The sequence below is a fragment of the Trachypithecus francoisi genome, unplaced genomic scaffold (genome assembly GCF_009764315.1).
Source record: "Trachypithecus francoisi isolate TF-2019V2 unplaced genomic scaffold, Tfra_2.0 Contig00090, whole genome shotgun sequence".
NCBI classification, from domain to species: domain Eukaryota; kingdom Metazoa; phylum Chordata; class Mammalia; order Primates; family Cercopithecidae; genus Trachypithecus; species Trachypithecus francoisi.
Window position 1 is genome coordinate 17,141 of NW_022680471.1, and position 24,684 is coordinate 41,824.

The window sequence follows — 24,684 nt, forward strand, 5'->3', positions numbered from 1 at the left end:
GGAAGATGTAAATAAAAGACCCAGGGCCAGACGTCATGGCTCACGCCTGTAATCCCAGCACTTTGGGAGGCTGAGGTGTGAGGATTGTTTGAGCTCAAGAGATCAAGACCACCCTAGACAACCCCATCTGTACAGAAAAGTACAAACATTAACTGGGCGTGGTGGTGCATACCTGTGGTCTCAGCTCTTAGGAAGCTGAGGTAGGGGGATGGCTTGAGCCCAGCAAGGTTGAGGCTGCAGCGAGCCATGATCATACCATTGCACTCCAGCCTGGGTGACAGCGTGGGACTGTCTCAAAAAGAAAAAAGACCCAAAGAAAAAAGACCCAAATAAATCTTCTAAAAATGAAAAATATGCTGAATGGGATTCATGGGAAATTAGACATTGCAGAAAAAAAGATCAGTGTACTTGAAGACGCAGCACTGTGTAAAATGAAGCACAAAGACAGACAAAAAAATGAACAGAGCATCCGTGGGACCATATCGAGCAGAGTAACGTACGCAACTGATTTCCAGAAAAGAGGCGCATGTGGTAGAAAATGCCTGAGGACGATAGTGGCTGGATCTGATGAAAACTCATTCAGAGGAAGCTCAACAAATCTCAGACAGAAGAAACAGGAAGACGTTCACCCCAGTACACACACACCATCATCCAGTTGCCGAGAATCCTGAAAGTAGACAGAGGCAAACGCTATCACGTACAGAGGAACAAAGACTAAAGTGAGAGCCGACTTCTGATCAGAAACTATGCGATTTGAAGGCAGTGGAGGAATGCCTTTCAAACACCGGAATACAATATAGGACACCTATCTACAAAAACAATGGCCCTTTACCCTACTTTATGCTATATTTAAAAACTAACTCGGCCGGGCGCGGTGGCTCAAGCCTGTAATCCCAGCACTTTGGGAGGCCGAGACGGGCGGATCACAAGGTCAGGAGATCGAGACCATCCTGGCTAACGTGGTGAAACCCCGTCTCTACTAAAAAATACAAAAAACTAGCCGGGCGAGGTGGCGGGCGCCTGTAGTCCCAGCTCCTCGGGAGGCTGAGGCAGGAGAATGGTGTGAACCTGGGAGGCGGAGCTTGCAGTGAGCTGAGATCCGGCCACTGCCCTCCAGCCTGGGCGACAGAGCCAGACTCCGTCTCAAAAAAAAAAAAAAAGTCAACTCAAAATGGATCATAGACCTAAATGTGAAAGCTAGAACTGTGAGATTAATACAAGAAAATATGTGATGTATACACTGTCTTTGTCAGTTTGGGCTGCTGTAAAAAAAATTAACACCGACTGGCTGGCTTAAGTAACCGACATTTATTTCTCACAGTTCTGGGGGCTGGAAGTCCGAGGTCGAGGTGCCTGTAGGTTCGGTGCCTGGTGAGGGCCTCTTCCTGGTTGTGCCCTCATATGGCGGAGAGACAGGAAGCAGCTGGCTTGTGTCTTTTGGCATAATGGCACCAATCCCATTTTTGAGGCTCCTCCCTCTTGGCCTAATCCCCTGCCAATGGCCCTGTCTCCAAATTTTCATCACATTAGGGAGGATTTCACCGTATGAATTTGGACCAGGCGTAGGGACTCATACCTGTAATTCCAGCACTTTGGGACGGCGAGGTGGGCGGATCACTTGAGTTCAAGAGTTCAAGACCAGCCTAGGCAACATAGTGAAATGCTGTCTCTACAAAACATTAAAAAAAAAAAATTATCTGGGCATAGTGGCACACACCTGTAGTCCCAGCTACTTGAGAGGCTGAGGTGGGAGAATCACTTGAGCCGAGAAGACTGAGGCTGCAGTGAGTCGTGATTGTGCCACGGTGACTCCAGCCTGGGTGACAGAGTGAGATCCTGTCTCAAAAAAACATAGGAATTTGTGGCTGGGGGATACAAACGTTCAGTCCATAGTGTCTGTAGTGGAATATTATCCAGCCTTAAATGTGAATGACATTCCGACACCTGCCACCAAGTGGGTGAGCCTTGAGGACATTATGTTAAGTGAAATGAGCCGGTCACATAAGGACAAATGTGTATGATTCCGCTTGTATGAGGTCCCTAGAGTGGTTAACTCAGAGACAGAAAGTGGGATGGTGGGCGCCAGGGGCTGGGGGGATGTTGTTTAATGGGGACAGTATTTCTGCTTGGGAAGATGAGAACGTTCTGGAAATGGACAGGGTGATGGTTGCACAGCAGTGGGAATGGACATAAAGCCCCTGAACCATGCACCTAAAAATGATGAATTTTATGTTATGTATATTTCACCACAATGTCACACAAATGAGCAAACACGGGCTTTTTCCTGGTTACGGGCAGGCAGGCTAATGGTCTGCCGGGGGCGGCTGGGCTGGACTTTGGAGGAGCCCAGGGCTGTGGCTGGTAGGGCTTTGGGGAGCAGCGGGAGTGCATGTAAGGCTGGTGTAGCTGTTGCAGGAGCTGTGGCATCCGGAGGGGCCCGCGGTGCCTCCACCTTTCCAAGAGCCTGCAGGTGGCTTCCCCGTGTCCTTCCTGGGGCGTGACCTCTGGCGGCTCCGGGACTGTTCATTTATGAGCCATCTGTTGGGCCTCCTGGCCAGGCAGTGGGAAGCAGTGCAACAGCAACGCCCTGAATGGCCTTGACCCTGATGTTTAAGTTACCGAGTGTTGGATCAGGAGAGGATGTTAATGCGTGATTGTCAGTCTCCCTGGCACCCAGCCTTTCGGGTTTTGAAGTGGCCACACGTATTTGGTCACACGGCGTCTCTCCAGTCCTACGCAAGCACGTTGACATGTGTGCCTTTCACTTTCAGGCTTGTCCAGCCGGAAGCCCTGAGGGCAGCTGTTCCCACTGGCTCTGCTGACCTTGTGCCTTGGTAAGTGGGCAGTGAGGCCGCCTGACACAGGGCGCCGTGTGTGTGTGTGTGTGTGTGTGTGTGTGGTGTGTGTGTCCAGTGTTGGGGTCAGTGTTGGACCTTGATACCTTGTTAATTAATTTTTCTTAAAGGGTATATATTTTAACCTTTGCTTGTGACCGACAGAATATTTATTATGGTCTCTTCTCATTTGTCCAAAACCCAGATGGGTAAAGTTCAGGTAACTTTGTTCTCTTCCTGCGAGGGGTGAGCTGAGCTCAAAGGGGCTGAGCTACAGATGCCGCTGGGCTGAGGCACCTACCAGGGCACAGCGGACATGGGGGTCACCTCACAGGGCTGCCCCGGCTCTGTTAGCAGCCCAGGAAGTCCCTCTCTCTCCTGGAGACCAACTGGGAGCCATCTGTGGGATGGGGCAGACCTGTGGCCTGGGGACGGCTGCACGATCCCTGTGGGGAGCCTAGCTGGCTATTGCTGGAGGGTGCCCTGCTCCTGGGGGCCGGTGCCCTGCCCCTGGGGGTCGGTGCCCTGCCCCTGGGGGCCGGTGCCCTGCTCCTGGGGGCCGCTGTCCTCAGGAAGCCCTGGGTTTGGTCGAGAGCAGGGAATTGCCTGGCCGTTGGGTCACTGGGTGGGTCCGGGGATGGGCAGCTCCTCCTGTGCTCCTGTGGCCCGTCCTCATAGGGCCCCTGCCCGCTGCTCCATGTGTTCTGCCCCCATTCCCAGGCCCGCTGCTGCAGCTGATGAGGCTGCAGGTCCCTTCCAGGTGGGCCTGGACCCTGTGTCCTTCTCCCGCCGTGGCTGCTTTCGACCTGGGAGGCGTCTCTTCTCCAGATACTGTCGGCAGAGATCAAATCCCATCCTTGATGTACCGAGGCTTCCAGGTGTAACTCACAGGCCCAGTTCTGGGAAGGCAGGTGACTTAGCCTCCTGCGTCCCAGTCACAACCCAGGGTGTGTTGACAGCTGCCATTTGATGAAAACAAACACGAGCAGGATTGACGTGGCCAGCGCCAAGCTCGGGCTTTCAGAGATGCAGTCATGGCTGACCTCGAACAGGTGGCCAGCGCCAAGCTCGGGCTTTCGGAGATGCAGTCACAGCTGACCTCGAACAGCACTGCTGACCGTCTGAGCCGGGTGCTGAATGCCTCCTTAGTTTTCAAATTAAAATGACTGCATTTAGTGTCTCTTTTTATTTTTTATTATTTATTTATTTTGAGACAGTCTGGCTCTGTCGCCCAGGCTGGAGTGCAGTGGAACGATCTCAGCTCACTGCCACCTCCGCTTCCCGGGTTCAAATGAGTCTCCTGCCTCAGTCCCCCGAGTAGCTGGGTCTACAGGCGCCTGCCACCACGCCCGGCTAATTTTTGTGTTTTTAGTAGAGACAGGGTTTCACCATGTCGGCCAGGATGGTCTCTATTGCTTGACCTCGTCATCTGCCCGCCTTGGCCTCCCCAAGTGCTGGGATTACAGGCTTGAGCCACTGTGCCCGGCCTAGTGTCTCTTTAGGATTGTTTTATTAAGATTGCTTACTTGATAGCAAATACTATAAAGATACTAACGATACTGTAAAGACACAGTGGCAGCTCCCAGCTGACCGGCACTCTGAGCTCTCCTCTCTAACATTCTGAATTCATAAAAGTTGACTTGCTGGGTTTGCTTATTGTTGATTTAATACTTTGCCTGTGGTTTAAAATGTTAAATTGTTGCAAATTGCTATTCTCTGCAAAAGAAACTTGAACTGTCTTGCGCCCCCCCCCCCCCCCCGCCCCCCCCCCGCCGCCCAGTTCAGCTCTCAGGGCGTTCCCGGCATTCCCACTCCTCTGCGTGTCCTTTGGCTATTGTTGGACTGTACTCAGGGCTGAGAGGAGGGCGTGGGGCTTCCACTGTGGCCACAGGGCTGTGGGAAGGCCACCAGCAAGGGCTGGGGGGCCAGGGGGCTTCCAGTCTGTCAGGTGCAGGATGTGGCGCACGTGGGCTTGTGCTGTGGACGAGGTTTTGCTTCTAGGGGAGAAACTGGCCGAGGTGCACCAGGCGTCAGCAGACCTCTCCCAGAAGGAGGACATTTCGAGAAGATGAAGGTGGAAATCAGTTTGATCTCCTTGGTCCCCTTTCTGGGGACAGGGAATCACGGTTCTGTAAGGACCGAGGTCTGGGGAAAAGAATGGGAAGAAGGACAGGTTGGAAACATTGTGTCTTTTGGGGCTAGTAATGGCTGCAGAACAACCCAAATCAGATTTACAACCAAGCTTCCAGGATGAGTAACTTGACATTCACAAAACTGGATGACTGTCAGTGGTGGCGCCGCATGTATCACTTTTGGGAGGGAGGATAGATTGCAGAACTAAACAGACCGTGCCGCACTGCAGCCCCCCGCCCAAGCTGGTGAGTATTAACATCGAAATCTGTAGCAAAACATTTGCCCATGACTTGCACCAGTACCTCTCGAAAGGTGCCCAAATATCTAACAAACATCTCAAAAGGCAACTTCATTGGTTATCAGATAAATGAACATTTAAAACCAGAAATGTTGTATCACTCCACAGTCAGTGGATTGGCTAAAACCAAAGAGACAGATAAGGCCAGAGTTGGTGAGGAGGTGGGATGGGGCACGATAGGGTGCGATGGGACGCTCGTTCCTCGTGGTGACTGTGACTTGGCCTCTTTTTGGAAAACTTGGGCGATATCTTCCAAAGCGGAGCAAACCCATGGCTTGTGACCCAGCCGCTCTGCTCTGGAGCGTGAACCCACAGCCAGGCCCAAGGGCGTCACCGGTTCCATGTTCATCAGACCCGTTTGCCCTGCGGTGGTGGACTGGGTGAATACACTACCGTGTGCTTGCCCAGGGGAGCAGCATGGAATGAGGTGTGTGGAGACAGCCCCGCTCCGCCTGGACGAGCCAACAGGCACATGCCGGATGGAAGAAGCGCAGTGGGTCAGCACATGTGCAAGGCCCACGTGCCTGCAGCGCAGTGACAGGTAGACCTAGCAGGGGGAGCGGGAGGGGCAGTTGCCCTGGCAGGAGGCAAAGGAGGCCTGGGGGGCTTCATTCAGGGACTGGCGAGGGTCCCTTCCCTTCCCTTCCCTCCCCTCCCCTCCACTCCCCTCCCCCTCCCCTTCTCATCCCCCCTCCCCCTCCCCTCCTCATCCCCCCTCCCCCTCCCCCTCCCCTCTCCCCCCCTCCCCTCTCCCCCCTCCCCCTCCCCCATCCCCTCCCTTCCTTTCCCTTTTTTTTTTTGAGAGGGAGTCTCACTCTGACTCCCAGGCTGGAGTGCAGTGGTGCGATCTCAGCTCACTTCAGCTTTGAGCGCTCCTGGGCTGAAGGGATCCTCCTGCCTCAGCTTCCCGGTAGCTGGGACCACGGGCATGCGCCACCACACCTGGCTAACTTTTTTATTTTTTGTAGAGACCAGGTTTCGCCGTGTTGCCCAGGCTGGTCTTGAACTCCTGGGCTCAAGTGATCTGCTTGCCTTGGCCTCCCAAAGTAGTTGGGATTCGTTTCTTGATCTGGGTGCTGCTGGTCAGTGTGGATCCTCTCTGGAATTTCATCCAGCCGCACGCTGAAGATTTATGTACTTCTCTGTATCTCTTACACTTTAACAAAAAGTTTTCTATAAAACCTGCCATACCTGGCGTGGTGGCTCACGCCTGTAATCCCAGCACTTCGGGAGGCCAAGGCAGGCGGATCATGAGGTCAGAAGATCGAGACCATCCTGGCTAACACAGTGAAACCCCGTCTCTACTAAAAATACAAATAATTAGCCGGGCGCGGTGGCGGGCGCCTGTAGTCCCAGCTACTGGGGAGGCTGAGGCAGGAGAATGGCGGGAACCCGGGAGGCGGAGCTTGCAGTGAGCCGAGATCACGCCACTGCACTCCAGCCTGGGCGACAGAGCGAGACTCCGTCTCAAAAAATGATAAAAAAAAAAAAAAAAAAAAAACGTGCCATATAAGCTTCATTAGAGCTTGCGTTTTCAGTTTCATCTGATTCCTCCGTGAAAAATATGAGCTTCTACAAAACAGCAGACTCAAAAAGCAACAACAACCAAACCCCCAAACCCAGCCGACCGGTACCATGTCAAAGCCACACGTTTGTCGATTCCCCTGCCGGGTGTTTGCACGCCCTCTCCGTCGCCGTCGCACGGCTCGGTGTGCTGGAGACCCCGGGGGACAGAGCAGTGCCCACCCGCGTGGACGCATGTTCCCATAATAGCGGAGCAAAGGGATGACAGTCTTCGGAGGAGGCTGCTGGCCCAGGCACCCCAGGGGCACTTTCACATTCCATGTGCGGGAAGACCTGAGCACTTCAGAGCCTAAATTACGTGGGAAAAATGTGTGTGTGTCCCAAAGCTGGAGTGAGATTTCCAAGGCGTGTATGAGGCACTTGGCAAGCTTCATTTGTGCCCTAAAGCACAAAATACCAGGGCTTGGGGTGAATTTGGTGACATCCAGAGCTGGCAGCCTTATTGGGGCTGGTCATCCCCCAGCCCTGAGGACTGTGGGGAAGGAATGCCTGTCATAAGTGGAACCAGCCAAGTTCACGCACGGCTACCTGCTAGCCTGACCCCTGCGTTGAGCCCTGGCCCTTCTTTTTTTTTTTTTTGAGACGGAGTCTCGCTCTGTCGCCCGGGCTGGAGTGCAGTGGCCGGATCTCAGCTCACTGCAAGCTCTGCCTCCCGGGTTTACGCCATTCTCCTGCCTCAGCCTCCCAAGTAGCTGGGACTACAGGCGCCCGCCACCTCGCTCAGCTAGTTTTTTGTATTTTTTTTAGTAGAGACGGGGTTTCACCGTGTTAGCCAGGATGGTCTTGATCTCCTGACCTCGTGATCCGCCCGTCTCGGCCTCCCAAAGTGCTGGGATTACAGGCTTGAGCCACTGCGCCCGGCCCCCCTTCTCGATCAGAGAGGAAGAGTCCCGATCGGAGGGAGCACACGGGCTGGGAGCTTGTGGAGCCTGGTGTGTGACTTGCTGCATGATTCACAGCAAGGCATTTGCTTTCCTCGGCCTTGGTGACCCGTCTGGGAAGTGGGCACAGGAGCCCAGCTCTTGCATAGATAGCAGGTGAGGGCATGGGGTGGGGGGAGTGGAGCCAGGGCTCGTGGGAGCAGCACTAGAAGGATGAGAAGGGACCTATGGCCTCCAGCTCCAGGTTCAGGACTGAAACGCCAGCAGCTCCTAAAACCTTTGGGTTCTTTAAGAAAAGGCTAATTGCAGAGGACACTTGCTGACGAGGGCAAGGATCAAAGCCCGTGCTGCGTCAGCGTGGTGGCCTGCCAGCTCCAGGCTGCAAAAGTCCCTCATCATTTCATTTCCTTCCATCCCTGTGGAGCGAACCCTGTTGTTTGCATTTTTCGGATGAGGATACAGGCTCAGGCTCAGCTCACACGGCCCCTGGATGCCCGTCTGTGCCCCGAGGTGGGCCTGCGTCTTCTGCTCCCGGGTCCTCACGTGCCCCCGTCACAGCCACCCCTGCCCTGGAGAGGGAGGCCGCTGGGAAAAAGCCCGAGAGCGGCCGGGCCTCAGCTCAACGGGACTTCATTCGTGGATTTTAATTTTTACTTACTATTTTTTTTTCTTTGTACAACAAACATTGTCTGATAAGGGACTTCACTCTTCCAACTTCAAGAAAGGCTCCTCGCGGTCTGGGTGCTGCAAGGGCCCCATTAGGCCGATCCGGTGACGTCACTTGGGGTGGCTTCCTCGGAAGCTGCAGGCCCCTCGGTCCACGGCCCCATCACGGCAGGCAGTGGACTGGCCGGCGGTGGGCCACTCATTTTTCATACACATTTTAAGAGGATTTTAAAGTGTTCTTGAGTCTTTCTTGGATAACGAAAGGTATCCGGATGGTGCCGTTCTGTCGTGTTTGTCTCAGGTCTCATCTCTCCTCACTCTGCCCTCGTTGCGGGAGAGCCTGGCTCCCAGGCCTGCAGGCCGACCGTGGGTCTCTGAGAAGCCACTGGGTGGGACTTTGTTCTCTGCTGCAGGGGGAAGCTGTAAGGGAGCACCGGGTCCCTGTCCTGAGCATTAGTCCACCGTTCTGTAGGGTCTATCTGAACGCTAGCCTGGTGGGGAGGGGGGCCCAGGCCTCATCGTGGAGAGGGTGGGGGTGAGGAGTAAGCCCCCAGGTGGCACATTGCAGCCCCCAGGGCATCCTGGGCTGAGAGTTTAGGAGACCTAGGACGCATCCTGGGGAAGTGAGGCAGGTGTGTGGTGTCTTTTTCTTTCCGGGTTAAAACCCACAGCATGACCTGTGGCTGGGATCCCACCGTTCGTGAGTTCTTAAGCGAGGGGAGCCTGAAGGGTGTGACTCACACCTGTCTCAGGAACACGGAGGACAGAGGCGGATGGAGATGGCCTCCCTCTGTGCTCCCGGCCTGTTTCTGGGGAATGCTGTGTTCAGCCCTGACGGCAGCCAAAGGTTTGTGCCAGTCTGGTCCTGCGCCCATGAGAGGTGCTGGGCTGCAGAGATTGGTGGCAGATGCCCTGGAGGAGGGGAGTGGAGCCACAGGTGTCTCCCAGTGGCTGTGGCTGCATGTGTTGCCAGCAGCAGTCTAGGGTCCTAACACAGTGAGTGAAGGACAGGTGGAGGGGAGGGCTGAGGAGGGCCGGCCTGGCCTCTGGAAGCAAGTGTGCTCTATGCCCATGGGGAACTGGAGGTGGTGGGTGTTCCAGGTCACTGTCACTGTGCAGTTCTTACACCTTTGCTGTGCGTTGGAGGAGGAATGATCTTTGTGCTCTAAAGTGTGATATATATGAGGGGAGAGCAAAAGGCTCAGACTTTGATCTGCCAAGCTGTGTCTCGTGAAGTCAGGTATTCTGCAAGGGAAGCTTCTTTCTTAAGAAACAAATCAGTGTTCAGGACAAGGCTGTACTGTTCCAGCCACTGCGGAGACAGAGGGTTGGAGGTTAATGTGCACACAAGTTAATTTTCCATTTGATACTTACATTTTCATTATAAAAGTAATACATGCTTATGAAATTTAAACACAGAGCCAAATCTAATGAATAATTAAAGTTGCATTCTTCACTCCATCCCAAATCCCACTCTTTTTCCTGGAGGGAACCACTATAAGTGGTTTGTGGTTTATCCTTCTAGAGTTTATAAAAAGTACATGTAAGAACATACATACACACACGGTTTCCAAAAATGCACCTACGTGTCATGACATCTCTCTGCAAAACCTGATTTTAACTTGTCTTGGGAAACTTGCACTATGCATAGATCTACTTCATTTAAAGAAACACTTCCTTTTTTATGCATGTTCTAAAGAGGTACCTATAGACACACATGTATGCATTATGTCTGTGTGATGGTTTCGGAGCAGTTACCTGATCATCAGTCTCCTAGAACCAGAGTCTGCCTTAAAGACTTGAACTGTGTTTGTGTGATTTGGAAAGTATCCTGGAACTGCGCTCTTATATTGAGGGACTGGGCAGGGTCAGAAGCAGCCTGTCCAGGCCAACACAGTGAGGCCTGTCCAGGAAGATTTCAACACTGGCCCTCACAGCTCCCCGGTCTCTGGGTGACCCCGCCTGGCCCACATGCCGCCTTGCTGGAAGGTGGACTTTGCCTCCTGCCTGATCTTTCTGTCTGTCTATCTGGTGCTGTTCATAAGTTCATCCAGGTGGCAAGGAGGCCCTAGGTGCTCCGTGGCCTGGGCTGCAGACTCCTTTTCCACTGTGGAGCTGCTGTGCTCTGGAACGTCCTGCACGGGGTTCCTCCTGTTGGAACACAGGTAAAGGGCTCTATGCATGCACATTTCTGCGTGTTTTATTGACCGGGTCACCTGTGTTCATGAGCTAGCAGCTCCTCTGCAGTGGTCTGAAGTGCAGGGCAGCAGACACGGGAGCGGTGACTTTCGTCTGACCATGCCTGGTCACAAGGCTGCTGTGTGTCTGTGGGTGTGTCTTCTCTCAGACACTGCCTGCCTGGCACGCCCTTACCTCTTGATGAATGTGATTCAAAGCAAAGGCTGCCCCTGGAGCTGCCAGGCCGGGCCCCAGCATGTCTTGCTGTGCTGGTTTGGCTTTAGGTCAGGGGGTCCTGGTGGAACTCTATGGACTCATGGGCGTGGTGGCGCTGGGAGCCCAGAGGTATCTTAGTTGTCCTCACAGGCTCAGCTTGGGTGTTGCTGTAAGTGTTCTCACCACTTCCATGTGGATTGGAATCGGGAGGCATGTCCATGGCAACACGCAGGCCCCAACTGGATGGGACCACTGTGTGCCTTCAGTCCAGCTTGCCAGAGTGGAGAGGATGATGCCGAGGCCACAGGGCAAGCCTGGCATTCGAGTAAAAGGTGGGGCACATGTGAGTCGCATCTCCTTTTTATTGTGGCCTTGTCTCCCTTCCTCTTCCCTCCCAAGTGAGGAGGAATTTCTCCTGAGGAAGGCTGGCCATGGTGCAGACCAGGCGAGGATGGCAGGCAGCCCCTGTGGGCGCCAGGGGTGCTCTGGCCGTGGCCGGGAACTTGTGGATTTTCCACGCAGATGATCATGTCATATACAAATGATGAAAGCTTGCTTTGTTCTTTCCAATCTTTATTTCTCTCCTTTACTTGTCCTATGCCAGTGGCTGCAGGAAGTGCCCTGAGGAACAGGGCCTCGTGCCTACCTCTTTCTTAATCAGTGGTACATGGCCATGGACTTCAGCATCTGCTTTTCCTGAGTCTAAATGCAAATCATCCTGTTGCTTTTCTCTTTTTATCACTTAGTGTCAATAGTCCTGTTAATTGGTTTTCCATAGTAAACCATTCCTGTGTCCTAGGATAAACCAAACATGGTCATGATATTTTGGTAAAGTCCTGGCTGGAGTCAGTTTGGAAATGTGTATTTACTGTGGGTATTCCATCGCTGAGCATGCATGAGGCTGGCCTTTAACTACAGGGCGCTCTGCCTTGTCCCTGATGTTGGCTGCAGTGCCTTTGGTGTTTGCCCAGCGAGTGAAATGCTCACTGGCCTGTGAATGAGCACCTTACTGGAAGTTCAGTGAGTGTGTGCTCATAGGGGAGGCAGACATTGAATTCGTGTAATATTTTGTACTGGCCCCTGCTTTGCTAAGTGTTTTCATTGGGAAGCCAGGGTTGAATTTTGTTGTGTTGCCTGTCAAGCCTTCTTGTTAAGGAATCAGATGAACTTTGTTAGTCAGTTTCCTCGTAGCAAACCATCCTTGCATTCCTGACACAGATCCCCATGGTCATCGTGTGTGTGTTGACTTTTTAATGTGCTGTTAGCCCTGTTTGCTAAATTTTAAAGACATTTTTGCATTCGTAGTCATATGAAGAGCAGTGATTCTCAAACTTAACGGGCTCTTTCACTCTTAAAAAATTACTGAGGGCCTGGTGTGGTGGCTCAGGCCTATAATCCCAGCACTTTGGGAGGCCGAGGTGGGCGGGTCACTTGAGCTCAGAAGTTTGAGACCAGCCTGGGCAACATGGTAAAACCCCGTCTCTATAAAAAATACAAAAATTAGCCAGGCATGGTGGCGCATGCCTCTAGTATCAGCTACTTGGGAGGCTGAGATGGGAGGATCACCTAAGCCCCAGGGGTGGAGGTTGCAGTGAGCTGAGATCACCCCACTGCACCCCAGCCTGGGCGACAGAGCCAGACTCTGTCTCAAAAAAATAAAAAAATAAAAAAATAAAAAAAAAAAATTATTGAGGACCCCAAAGAGATTTTGCTTTTGAGTTGCAACCATTGTGGTCCTTAACTGGGGTGACTCCCCTTGTCCTCTGGTGGACATTTGGCGATGGCAGGAGATGTTTTTGGTTGGCAGCTGCTGGGAGACAGTCACTCCTGCATCAAATGCACAAAGACCAGGGAGGCTGCTGAATCCCGCAGGGCACAGCCGGCCCCACAGCAGAGTTATCCCATCCAAAATGCCAGGAGTACTGAGGTCAAGAGACCTCTAATATGGTGTTGATAGACACTAGTTAAGAAATTAACAGTAAGAGCATTTAAAAATATTTAATAATTCATTTCAAAGCCCAATGCATACAAAAAATATTTTTTTCCTGTGTCCTGGGATAAACCAGCTTTTGTAAGGAAAACCCATAGTTTCCAAAATTAGTAAGGACAGTGGCCCTGTTTTCTATTTTTATCTGTCTCTTTGATGTCTGACCTCAGCAGCCACAGCTGACATCTCTCTGCCTCTGCAGGCAGCCTGTTGTGCTGTGTCGTGGTTGAGGCTCATAAAGAAAATTATGCTGCACAAGGCTATGAGCTTGTGAAGAAGGCTCTCAGAACCCCCCTGCCTGCGAGGTCTGGGCCCCCCTGGGTTCCTCACACCACAATTTGAGACGGTGATTTAGACACATTTCCTTCTTCCCTTCCCTCTGCACCCTTTCTCCTTGTGAATTTTATGTCACTGTTGCTTCATTAAAGGGATTGGGACGTCTTCCTTCTTTATGTTCTGGAAAGTTTAATTAATGTTAAAATAGTCTATTCTTTTTTTTTTTTTTTTTTTTTTTTTTTGAGACGGAGTCTCGCTCTGTCGCCCAGGCTGGAGTGCAGTGGCCGGATCTCAGCTCACTGCAAGCTCCGCCTCCCGGGTTTACGCCATTCTCTCGCCTCAGCCTCCTGAGTAGCTGGGACTATAGGCGCCCGCCATCTCACCCGGCTAATTTTTTGTATATTTTAGTAGAGACGGGGTTTCACCGTGTTAGCCAGGATGGTCTCGATCTCCTGACCTCGTGATCCGCCCGTCTCGGCCTCCCAAAGTGCTGGGATTACAGGCTTGAGCCACCGCGCCCGGCCAAATAGTCTATTCTTATAGGATTTGTAGAATTCACTTGTGAAATCATCTGCCTTTGGTATTTTTGTTAGAGGTAAATTTTTAGAAACTGTTTAATAGATATTTTAATTATTTTAATTTTACAATTTTTTTAAAATACAAGATTCCATGTAGAGGTTTTTTTTTTTTTTTTTTTTTTAAGAGATGAAGTCTCACTTTCTTGCCCAGGCTGGAGTACAGTGGTGTGATCTTGGCTCACTGCAGCCTCGAACTCTTGGGCTCAAGCAGTCCTCCCGCCTCAGCCTCCCAAGTGGCTGGTGTGCCCCACCACGCCCAGCTAATTTGTAAATTTTTTGTAGGGATGGGGGTCTTTCTGTGTTGCCCAGGCTGGTTTCAAACTCCTGGTCTCAAGTGATCCTCACAGCTCAGCCTCCCAAGGCACTAGTATCACAGGCCTGAGCCACCATGCCCAGTACTCAGATATTTTAATTCTGTAAAAACAGGTCAGCTGGGCGTGGTGGCTCACGCCTGTAATCCTAGCACTTTGGGAGGCCGAAGCAGGTGGGTCACGAGGTCAGGAGATCAAGACCATCTTGGCTAACACAGTGAAACCCCGTCTCTGCTAAAAATACAAAACAATTAGCCGGGCGGGCGTGGTGGCAGGTGCCTGTAGTCCCAGCTACTCGGGAGGCTGAGGCAAGAGAATGGCGTGAACCCGGGAGGCGGAGCTTGCAGTGAGCCGAGATTGCACCATTGCATTCCAGCCTGGGTGATAGAGCGAGACTCCGTTTCAAAAAAAAAAAAAAAAGAAAAAATTCAATTTAGCTATTAAGATTAAAAAAATTTTTTTTCCTTTTATATTTATTAATTCCTTCAGTTACTTTGTAATTTTCAGCTTTTTAAGTTGGAGGCTTCATTCTCTTATTGTCTTGCTTTCATTTCTAAAGATTTAAAGTAATTGATGGGTTAAAGTTTCCTCTAAAGCACTGCTTTAGTTTTATTAGTATGGTTTGTGAAAATTCTTCAGTTTTTTTTTTTTTTTTTTTTTTTTGAGACGGAGTCTCCTTCTGTCACCCAGGCTGGAGTGCGGTGGTGCGATCTCCGCTCACTGCAAGCTCCACCTCCCGGGTTCACGCCATTCTTCTGGCTCAGCCTCCCGAGTAGCTGGGACTACAGGCGCCTGCCACTACGCCCAGCTAATTTTTTGTATTTTTTTTAGTAGAGACAAGGTTTCACTGTGTTAGCCAGGATGGTCTCGATCTCCTGACCTCGTGATCTGCCCGCCTCGGTCTCCCAAAGTGCTGGGATTACAGGCGTGAGCCCCCGCGCCCGGCCTTAAATTTCAATATAGAAAAGCCTGTTTTCTGATTTTGTTACTAATTTCTGGGGAATATTGTTTGTATTTTAATTATTACTTGGTATTGGTTGAGAATTTCTTTGCTGCTTCATATGTGGGTGCTGTTTGTGAATATTTCCATGGGATATTGAAAACAGAAAGGTGTGTTCTCTCTTGTCAAGTACAGAATTGCCTCTTTCTCCTTATGCGCTGCTTCTTTAACTTGGTTGTTTATGTGTCTGATAGCCTTGTGTGCTTATTTCTTGCCCGCATGTTCTTTCTCGGGTTGGAGGGGACACGCGTGTCTCCTGCCTTCACGTGCTGAGATGGGTTTCTGTGGCATCCCCTGAATTTCTGCTTAATGAAGTGTGTCGGGTTATTTGGTATGAATATATCGAATGACTGTATCTGCTCTAAGCATTTTAGTTTTAGCATTATATTCCTGATTTGTCTCATTTATTTATTTGGCCTGATACTGTCTAATATCATGATATTGGACCCTTTTTTTTTTTTTTTTGCATTTTCCCAGTATATATTTATTTCAAGTATTTTTAGCTCTGCTGAATTTCTCTGTTTTAGGTCTTTCTCTTCTATCTGCAGAGTTGGGGTTTGTTTTAAACTAGTGCGAATGTTGTCCTTTTAGTAGGTGATTGGAGTCTTTTTGTACCGGTAGGTATGATTGGTGTTTGGACCAGGGCTATGGTCATTTTGTGTATATTAGGGAGTTGCAGATAAAATACACGCACATTCGCGCACACACATCACAGATGCCGCGTCGTCCCGTGTGTGGTTTCTGCTCTTGGCCTTTCTGGGTTTTTGTGTCACTTCGGTCGAGTTTTTGGTGGTGTTGAGCTGGTAGTTGGGAAAGTTGGAGTCTTGTTTGTGGCTGCCTCATGCTCATGTCCGTATCTAAGATCCTCAGGCTGCTCCTTTTTGGGTAACGTCTGTTGCTCCTCTAGGAAGAGTGACAGTGGCAGAGCATGTGGTCCCTTGCCCCTGTCCCAGAGCCAAGCTGTTCCCTCTCCCCACTCCCGGGCACCCGGTGACCTGCGGGCAAGTGAGGGGGCCTACTCTGCCCTGGCCTGCCCCACTGCCCCATTTGCTGGGTTGTCCTCAAAGCACACAGTAAACACCCCCCACCCCCACCCCCATCACCCCACACACATACCGCTGTCAGCCTTCTTGGTCTGTCACTTCCATCCAGGGCACATCTGCCGCTCTGGGGGCCGTGAGCCTGTTGCGGGTGCAGTCCCGCCGCTGCCCTGCGCTGCCGCGGCTCCCCTCCCTCCGGGTTTCTGCTGAGCCCTCCAGGCCCCCAGGTCTGCCGTCTGGTTGCAGGTGTTTTATAGAGCGTGCAACTTTACGCTCCCACCCCAGTCGTCTCCACGTTGGCGTCTATCTGTGTCCTCCCTGCCTTTAAGTTCTGCCTCTCTGTGACAGAGTTTCAGTTTCTGTGACCAAAACACAGGTTTAGTCGTCTGCCGCTGGCAGAGTCTAATTAACAGGAGCAGGTCGGGTATGAAGAAAGTGACTTTATTCCAAAGCCAGCTTAGGGGAAGTGGTAAAGGCTCCTGCCTTGAGGGTACCACTTTGCTTTTGGAGCAGAAAGTGGGCACATTTAAAGTAAGGGTGGGCATGTGTGGCACACAGGGGAGGAGGCAGGCAGGTGGGGGTCCACGTAACTCCTTTCGCTGCCTTATCTACCAGGTGGTCGAGTTGGCGTCTTCACAGGCAGAACGGTGTTGTGGGTGTTGTAGGGTGTTGTAGGGGTTGTGGGGGTTGTAGGGGTTGCAGGGGTTGTGGGTGTTGGGGTTGTGGGTGTTTTGGGTGTTGTAGGGGTTGTGGGTGTTGTAGGGGTTGTGGGGGTTGCAGGGGTTGTGGGTGTTGGGGTTGTGGGTGTTGTGGGTGTTGTAGGGGTTGTGGGTGTTGTGGGGGTTGTAGGGGTTGTGGGTGTTGTGGGGGTTGTGGGTGTTGTAGGGGTGTGGGTGTTGTAGGGGTTATGAGGGTTGTGGGTGTTGGGGTTGTGGGTGTTGTGGGGGTTGTGGGTGTTGTAGGGGTTGTGGGTGTTGTAGGGGTTGTGAGGGTTGTGGGTGTTGGTGTTGTAGGGGTTGTAGGGGTTGTGGGTGTTGGGTTATGGGTGTTGTAGGGGTTGTGGGTGTTGTGGGTGTTGTACGTGTTGTGGGTGTTGTAGGTGTTGGGTTTGGGGTTGTGGGGGTTATGGGTGTGGGGTTGTAGGTGTTGTAGGGGTTTGGGTGTTGTGGGGGTTGTGGGTGTTGTAGGTGTTGCGGGGGTTGTGGATGTTGGGGTTGTGGGTGTTGTGTGGGTTGTAGGGGTTGTGGGTGTTGGGGTTGTGGGTGTTGTAGGGGTTGTGGGGGTTGTAGGGGTTGTGGGTGTTGTGGGGGTTGTAGGGGTTGTGGGTGTTGTGGGGGTTGTCGGTGTTGTAGGGGTTGTGGGGGTTGTAAGCATTGTGGGTGTTATGGGGGTTGTGGGTGTTGTGGGGGTTGTGGGGGTTGTAGGTGTTGCGGGGGTTGTGGGTGTTGGGGTTGTGGGTGTTGTGGGGGTTGTAGGGGTTGTGGGTGTTGGGGTTGTGGGTGTTGTAGGGGTGTGGGGTTGTAGCGGTTGTGGGTGTTGTGGGGGTTGTAGGGATTGTAAGGGTTGTGGGTGTTGTGGGGGTTGTCGGTGTTGTAGGGGTTGTGGGGGTTGTAGGCATTGTGGGTGTTATGGGGGTTGTGGGTGTTGTGGGGGTTGTGGGGGTTGTGGGTGTGGCATTGTAGGAGTTGTAGGTGTTGTAGGGGTTGTGGGGGTTGTAGGGATTGTGGTTATTGTAGGGATTGTTGTTGTTGTAGGTGTTGTCGGGGTTGTCACCCAGGCTGGAGTGCAGTGGTATGATCTTGGCTCACTGTAACCTCCATCTCCCAGGTTCCAGTGATTCTCCTGCCTCAGGCTCCTGAGTAGCTGGAATTACACGTGTGTGCCACCACGCCCAGCTAATTTTTATATTTTTAGTAGAGACAGGGTTTCACCATGTTAGCCAGGCTAGTCTTGAACTCCTGACCTCAAGCCATCTGCACACCTCAGCCTCCCAAAGTGCTGGGATTACAGATGTGAGCCATCCCACCTGGCCGACAGCTCAATTTTTAAATGCTGTTTATACTTGTGATTACTTATGTGTTTAACTTTCTTGTTTTTTTTTTTTTTTCTTTTTTTGTCTTGAGTTAACTTTGTACTTTACCATCGCCATCATTATTATTTAGCATTCTTTTCCTTCATTTTCCTGCCTGCTGTGGGACTGGGTGAAGTTTGTTTTTATTTCCCATTCCTCCTATTGCAGAAGTCACACATCTGTCAATCATTTACATTCTTGGAGCATTGTCCTTAAATGTTAGGATGCATGCTTGACGTCACAAAAGTTTACCGGTGTCTCTGTTTTCTTTTTTAAAAAATTTCAATAGTGTATGGGGTACAGGTGGATTTTGGTTATGCAGACGAGTTCTTTAGTGGTGAATTCTGAGATTTTAGTGCACCTGTCACCCGAGCAGTGTACACTGGACCCACTATAGAGTCTTTATCCCTCACCCCTTCCCAATTTCCCTGCCCATTATGTTTTAGCCCCCAGTTATAAGTGAGAACAGAGTTTTTGGTTTTCTGTTCCTGAGTTATTTCACTTAGAATAATGGCCTCCAGCTCCATCCAAGTTGCTGCAAAACATTATTTTGTCCCTTTTGATGGGTGAGTAGTATTCCGTGGTGTGTATGGACCACATGTTCTTTATTCACTCTTCAGTCCATGGCCACTTAGGTTGGTTCTGTATCCTTGCAGTTGCAAATCGTCTTGCTGCAAACATGCGTGTGTCTTCTTCCTCTCATGGCTTCTTTTCCTCTGGGTAGACACCCAGGAGTGGGATTGCTGGATCGAATGGTGGATCTATTTTTAGTTCTTTAAGGAATCTCCACGCTGTTTCCGTAGTGGTTGTACTAATTTACAATTGTAGAGGTGTTCCCTGTTCCCCACATCCATGCCAACAAAAAATATGGAACTCTTCACGAATTTGCTGGTCGTCCTTCTGCAGGAGCCACACTCATCTCCTCTGCCTCGCTCCGGTTTTAGCACATGTACGGCTGACGCAAGCATGGGTGTCTCTGTTTTCTTCCCAAATAGTGTAAAGATCTTGGAGCCAGGACTTTGCTTCCGTGGTGTTTTCAAACCGGCTTTCCTGGTGCGTGGGTGCCATGCGGGCGTCTGTATCTCCGCGCTCGGAGTCCCCGGGGGGTCTCCAGACAGGATCCCGGGTGTCACCTGAAACTTGGAGAAGGGACAGGAGTGCACTGCAGGCGGGGGTGTGACCATGTTTGCATCCCTCCCAGAGTGCGCGGCTGCGTCTTTTTAGTCCATTTCTTCCCCCACTGCATGCTGGGGCATTCATCTTGTCTCCAGCCCTGAGTGTGTGTGTGTGAGATTGTGTGTGTGAGGGTGTGTGTAAAGCATGAATGTGTCAGTGTGAGAACGTGGGAGTGTGTGTGTGTGTGTGTAAAGCGTGAATGTGTCAGCGTGAGTGTGAGAGATTGTGAGAGTGTGTGTGAGGGTGTGTGTAAAGCGTGAATGTGTCAGTGTGAGAGTGTGTGAGTGTGTGTGAGGGTGTGAGTGTTGAATGTGTGTGTGTGACTCAGGGCTGAGAGGAGAGAGCCCGCTGGACATGCGATGCTTGCTGAGTGTGATAGTGTGATGTAATCAGAAACATACGTTTGGTCTCTGGCCCTAGCTCCGGGCTCGAAGCTCCTACAGCCTTTACTGCTGAGTGTCTTTTTATTTGCTACTAAGGTGACTGCGGCTGAGGCTCCAGGACTGCCTCATGGGGGACAGGTTGCCAGAGCAACCGACCACATGATTAGAGGTTGGAACTCCACCTGTGGACCTCTGAGGAGGGGAGGGACCCGCAGAGGTGGAGAGGATCACCAGTGGCCGGTGATCTGCTGGATCGTGCCTGTGTACTGAGGCCTCTACAGACTCCCTAAAGGACAGGGTGTGGGGGGCTTGCAGGCTGCCAAGCACAGGGAGGTTCCTGGAGGGTGGAGCCCTGGGGAGGGCACAGCAGCTCCAAGCTCCCTGCCCCATACCTCGCCCTGTGCATCTCTTCATCTGTGTATATTCTTTGTAACATCCTTTATAAAAACCAGTAAATGTGTCTCCTTGAGTTCTGTGAGCTGCTCTGTCAAATTAATTGAAGCCGAGGAGGGGTCATTGGAAACCCACCCTGTCGCTGGTCGGTCAGAAGCACTGGACGCTCCTGTGCCCCGGACACCCCAGGCCTCGCCCTGTGCCCCTCTCCGCCTGGCTGTCCATCCGGATCCTTCGTCACACCCTTTATAATAAACCAGCAGACAGTGTTTCCCAGAGTTCTGCGAGCCGTCCTAGCAAATGGTCAGACTCGAGGAGGGCACCGTGGGAACCCCAGCTTCCGGCCGGGTGGTCAGGAGCACAGGTCACAAGCTAGGATCAGCGTCCTGACCCGGTGGTCAGGAGCACAGGTCACAAGTGGGGCAGTCTCGAGGGCGAGCCCCGGCACCGTGGGATTTTCTGATGCTGAAATCCCCACCTGTTGAGGTGAGCAGAGCGTTCTGTGTTGAGTGTTGGACGTGTTGAGGTGAGCAGAGCGTTCTATGTTGAGTGTTGGACGTGTTGAGGTGAGCAGAGCGCTCTGCGTTGAGTGTTGGACGTGTTGAGGTGAGCAGAGCGTCCTGTGTTGAGTGTTGGACGTGTTGAGGTGAGCAGAGCGTCCTGTGTTGAGTGTTGGACGTGTTGAGGTGAGCAGAGCGTCCTGTGTTGAGTGTTGGACGTGTTGAGGTGAGCAGAGCACTCTGTGTTGAGTGTTGGACGTGTTGAGGTGAGCAGAGCGTCCTGTGTTGAGTGTTGGACGTGTTGAGGTGAGCAGAGCGTCTGTGTTGAGTGTTGGACGTGTTGAGGTGAGCAGAGCGTCCTGTGTTGAGTGTGGACGTGTTGAGGTGAGCAGAGCGTCCTGTGTTGAGTGTTGGACGTGTTGAGGTGAGCAGAGCGTCCTGTGTTGAGTGTTGGACGTGTTGAGGTGAGCAGAGCGTCCTGTGTTGAGTGTTGGACGTGTTGAGGTGAGCAGAGCGTCCTGTGTTGAGTGTTGGACGTGTTGAGGTGAGCAGAGCGTCCTGTGTTGAGTGTTGGACGTGTTGAGGTGAGCAGAGCGTCCTGTGTTGAGTGTTGGACGTGTTGAGGTGAGCAGAGCGTTCTGTGTTGATTGTTGGACGTGTTGAGGTGAGCAGAGCGTTCTGTGTTGAGTGTTGGACGTGGGGACAGAAGGAAAGAAGACTTTGTTTCCCGCGGGTGAGACTCTGGGCTGCACCAGGTAATGAGCAACTGGAGCGCTTGTTAGTTGTGCGGTGCCTTCGACAGTCACTTCCCTTGGTCCACAATAAAAAGCCGGGGTTTCATGGTGGTTCTTTTGTTAATCAGTAATGAGCTCCATGTTGCTGATTCTCTGAGCTCTTTTTTTTTTTTTTTTTTGTCCTGGGGATAAAGCATTAATTACTTTGTTAACAAGATGCTAACCTCCTGACAGCCTCCCACCCCAAGCTGGGTGTCTGGGGAGGGTGGGCCTGTCTCCCCCACCCAGGTATGGGGTGAGTGTGGAGAGGAAGTTTCACAGCCCCCCAGGGGTCACCGTCAATGTGAGTGTTGGGACATTCTTTTCCTGATTTCTCTGTCTCTTGATGCTAAACCTTTGTGAAGGTTTAGCAAATACTCGATAGATTGTTGTGAGAATGCAGGCTTCCTTATTTGGGGGAGATTTTTTATAATGGAAAAAGTTTCCTTTTTTGGATGTTGAAATCCTTGATTGCATCACCGAGGTGGAAAGAGATGAGGCTGATATAAGGAGGAGGGTTTGAGGCTGGTGCCAGTCAGATGTGTGGACAGGAGGTGCCTGTGGGAGGAGCTGGGCTGCTTCTGCTCTGGGGCAGCCACTCACTGTTGTCCATGCAAGAAAACACCAAAATAGCAGTGTCTTGTCTTTTTTCTTTTTTCTTTTTTTTTTTGTGTGAGACGGAGTCTCGCTCTGTCGCCCAGGCTGGAGTGCAGTGGCCGGATCGCAGCTCACTGCAAGCTCCTCCTCCCGGGTTTACGCCATTCTCCTGCCTCAGCCTCCCAAGTAGCTGGGACTACAGGCACCCGCCACCTCGCCCGGCTAGTTTTTTGTATTTTTAGTAGAGACGGGGTTTCACTGTGTTAGCCAGGATGGTCTCGATCTCCTGACCTTGTGATCCACCCATCTCGGCCTCCCAAAGTGCTGGGATTACAGGCTTGAGCCACTGCGCCCGGCCGTCTTGTCTTTTTTCAAAAGTCAGGTTGCTTGCAAGGAACTCTGCCATTTTGTGCTTCGAGAAAGAAAATTCTCTTGAGTACAGACGTGCCTGGGCCGGTGTTTCTGTGGCTGCTTGTGGCCCGCTGGGTCTCTAGGCCAGGATTTCTGTGGCCTCCTGCGGCTCTCTGGGTTTCTGGGCCGGGATTTCTGTGGCCTCCTGCGGCCCGCTGGGTCTCTGGGTCTCTGGGCTGGGATTTCTGTGGCTGCTTGTGGTCCGCTGGGTCTCTGGGCCAGGATTTCCGTGGCCTCCTGCGGCTCGCTGGGTCTCTGGGTTTCTGGGCTGGGGTTTCTGTGCACGCTTGTGGCCCACTGGGTCTCTGGGCCGGGGTTTCTGTGGCCTCCTGCGGCCTGCTGGGTCTCTGGGCCGGGGTTTCCGTGGCCTCCTGTGACCCGCTGGGTCTCTGGGCCGGGGTTTCCGTGGCCTCGTGCAGCCCGCTGGGTCTCTGGTCCTGGACTTGGTGCTGCCCTCCTCTGTGGTGTGAGTCTCTGGAGCTGGGTGCTGGAGACTCCTCAGGGCTCCTCTGGGAAGGGCTCCTGCTCCTCCTCTCCTCTGCTCCCGCAGCCAGGCTCAGTGGTGTAGGGGCAGGCAGCGCTAGCTTCTGCAGTGGTGGGGTCACAGAGAGGGGTTTAATGAGCTGCACACACCATCCAGGGCCTGTCACAGGCTGGACCCCCATCCTGCACTTGGGGACGGGGATGAGTCACCCGAGGGCCTTGGTGCGTGTGGAGGCCCAGGCTCGTGGGGGAGTCGCGCAGAGCACATGTGTGATGCATTTATCAGGGCCCTTCTCAGCCTGGGGACAATGAGTGGATGTGACGGAGGAGGCCCCTGTTCTTGTGGGGGTGGCGAGGCGAGGATGGTGAACACGTCAGCGAGCAGGAAGCACGAGGGGAAGCGTGCGAAGGAGTGTGGCAGCCAAGACCCTGGGCCGAGCTAGGCGGGGACCTGCTTCGTTCCTTGGAGGAGGCTGCTGGCCTGGGATCCTCCTTAACCCCACCCTCGAGGCAGGCGGTGCATAGAGGAGAGTGTCCCTGGAAGAGAGACCTGCATGGCAGGGGGCACAGAGACACGGGGCATAGGTTCCCCCCCGGCACAGGCTGTGACCCGTGACCAAAGGCTGAAGGCTGGGCTGGAGCCACCTGCTCTGTGGGAAACAACAGTGTGCCCTGGGCTTCAGTGGGGTCTCCCAGCTCAGGGGCTGTGACTCAGGAACCACGTGCCAGGCAGGGCGCTCTGTCAGCGTCGGGGCTGCCGTGAGGATTGGCTGCATTTCTTCCCTGTGTGATGTGACTGGCTGCCCAGTGGTGGTGGCAGAGCCGGCGTGGGGTCTGGGCATGGGGTGCCTGTCGCCAGCGGGGCAGGCTCTGGAGTGTGAGCGTCTGTTCCGTGTCAGGGGTCCCTGTTTCTTTCTCCCCACACTCACACAGGGGTTAGACTTTGCGAAGGGTGTGCTTCCCAAAGAAAACCAGCTGCAGGTGTCTGCGCTGGCACAAGGAGAACAAACCCAGACAGCACTGGGTTCATTCCCAGAGGGGATGGAATCCAGGCCAGGCGCGCCTTGAGGCTCGCAGCCTCGGGGACCTGTGCCCACCAGCACACCACCAGTGCAGGGCTCCTTGTGCTGCAGGAGGGTACACTGGCATGAAGTAGGGGGTGGGGGGAACCACTCTTGGCGGGACACTCCATGTACCTCCAGATCCATGCACTCGGGGACCGGGTAATACCTCCGGAAGCAGCCTGCGCAGATGTCAGGATCCACAGTTTAATACTTGTTAGTTTGTCCCCTGTGAAAAGGACAAAAAGATTTTCTCCCTACTCCACTCTCGTGCTCGCCACAGAACACTTCTGCGGTGAGATGCGTGGGTGTTACCCCACCCCAAGCAGTTCTCCAGGGCACCCGGCTGGGCGCCCCCAATTCCACTGAGTTCTGATGCGTCAGATTCCCCAGGCCAGGGCTTAGTCCCACGAGACTGCCTCACTGTCAGATGCCAATCCCAGGCTGTGACCTGTGGCTGGAGGCTGGGGTTCCCATGATGCCCTCCAGTTTGATCACTTGCCAGGATGGCTCGCAGAACTCAGGGAAACACTGGCTGTGCCTGCTGGCTTCTTGTAGAGGGTGTTATGAAGGATCCGATGGACAGCCAAGGGAAAACGGGTGCCGAGTGAGGCCTGGGGGATCCTGGGTGCCAGGGCTTCTGTCCCTGGGGAGCTGGGGTCCACAGGCCTCCCAGCGTGTGGGTGAGTTCACCAACCCTGAAGCCCATTGTACAAGAGTTTTGAGGGAGCCTCGTCTCCAGCCCTGTCCTTCCTGGAGGATGGCAGGGAGACAGGGAGTGCTGTCGAGGGCCCTGCAAGTCATCTGTCACTCAGGTGGGATAGAAAGGGCTTGTTAGGAGTAGCAGTAGACGC

At 52.7% G+C, this 24,684-nt stretch overlaps 1 protein-coding gene and 1 non-coding gene across 4 annotated transcripts in view; one reads left to right on the plus strand and one right to left on the minus strand.

Annotated features, from left to right (window-relative positions):
• The window catches only part of AGPAT3 (1-acylglycerol-3-phosphate O-acyltransferase 3), a 104,577-nt gene that overhangs the window by 13,627 nt on the left and 66,266 nt on the right, over positions 1-24,684 (plus strand). For 2 of the 3 annotated variants that reach the window (XM_033226861.1, XM_033227271.1), the window contains exon 2: positions 2,772-2,834. The gene's annotated coding sequence lies outside the window, so the exon portion shown is untranslated. Of the gene's footprint in view, positions 1-2,771; positions 2,835-24,362; positions 24,514-24,684 lie in introns of those variants that run through there. The other variant, XM_033227107.1, reaches the window with a different exon arrangement.
• On the minus strand, positions 18,915-19,017 carry LOC117097748. Its single transcript, XR_004443053.1, has one exon. It is a non-coding gene; the product is annotated as a U6 spliceosomal RNA (small nuclear RNA).